A 1,700-nucleotide genomic window follows, 5' to 3' on the forward strand; every position below is an offset into this window, starting at 1 on the left:
TAGAATAAGTACTAGGCTTACAAAGTATAAATCGTGGGGTCGATTTGTTTGACTAAAGGCGGTGCTCCAGCATGGCTGCAATCACATGACTGAAACAAGTAAAACAATAAAAAACTATGCCATTTTAATCCCGAGCATCTGTTAGTATATATGTATATATATGACAAGCTTCTTTCAGTTTCCGTCTATGAAATCTACTCACAAGGCTTTGTTTGGCCTGAGGCTATTGTAGCCCAAGGTACCATGAAGTAGAGCTGAACCTGGAGCCATGTGGTTGGGAAGCAAGCTTCTTACCACACAGCCATGCCCATGACATACATCCATATGTATATATATACACACACACACACACACATACATATATCTATATACACACCACACACACATACATACAAATCAAAATATGCAAGGGTCCAAAAGTATATACTGCAAGGAATTTTGTTGAACTCTCTTAAGGATTCTGTCAATCTATTACTGAAGCAGTGCAGTAAAAAAAATAGAATATAAACCAAGACAAAATGTTGAGTAACAGTCGCAAATATTTCTATCACTAAGCAGAATTCTGCTTCTAGAAATGACATATTCACAAGCCAACAAAGGGTTCAGTGGCCATCCGTTATGCTAGAAATAGCAGCTTAATCTTAATTGCATCATCACTAGATGCTGCCTAAAAACATAGGACACATTGGTCAACATGATCTAAGAGACATGCTGTGTCTCTAAAAAAAAAAAGTAATGGTTTGATCATGGATGGTAGATATCTGAAACTAAGCAAGGACTACTTCTACTACCACCATCACCACTGGCATATGCTGCTATTACTACTATAACACAAGTGGTTAAAGTAATAAGTATTCTGCTGTTTGGGAAGTGGTATAATGATACTCCATGTAAGCACATCACTTGAAAAAACTGTCATTAACGAGGTCAAATTTTGGTTTTAACTAAGTTTATCTTTAGTGGCTGAACTAGCTGAAGGTCAGATCAAATACTTTGTGGTATTTAGTTACAGCCTTGGTTTTTTTTTTCTTTCAATTGAGGTTGATAACAGTATCAGTTATCCTTAGATCAAATCAATTAACTAATGATACTCCTTGTAGGGTCAGAAATACATTACTGTCTATCATATGAAGGGGTCCTGTTAGGATTAAAGGGAGAACAAATTGTCATGTTTAACCTTTTAGCATTCAAACCAGTCATATCTGGCCAAAATATTCTACCAGTTTCATATTCAAACTGGTCCTTCGCAACAACCCTACAACATCATTCTAAAAATTGTTAGCTCATCAAAATCACAAAGCTATGAGATAAAGCATGGTTTATACAAAACAGTATGAATAAATAATCATTAGTTTTAATGAAATAATTTGAAAAACATGGTTTAAACTCTTTTAAACTTGTCTATCACCATACCAAAGACAGAATTATGTAGATGCAAAGTAACTTTTTTCAAATTGACCATTTTGTTGATGTTTGTTGAAATTCAGCCTTTTCTTTTTAGTTAATTTTGGAAATAATGCAGAATTTTGTATTATGACTTTGCCATTAATAAGCTGGTATGTGGAATTTCGAAGGAAGGTGTTAATTTAGATCACTTTAAGACAGGAAATCCATCATAGAACCCAGTAGGATGATATCAAAAGATTTAATCAAGAGGTGGGAAAGGACAAACTAGTTCACTATTGTTTTTTTTTTTAGCA

This window comes from Octopus bimaculoides, chromosome 19 (assembly GCF_001194135.2).
Source record: "Octopus bimaculoides isolate UCB-OBI-ISO-001 chromosome 19, ASM119413v2, whole genome shotgun sequence".
In the NCBI taxonomy this organism is placed as follows: Eukaryota; Metazoa; Mollusca; class Cephalopoda; order Octopoda; family Octopodidae; genus Octopus; species Octopus bimaculoides.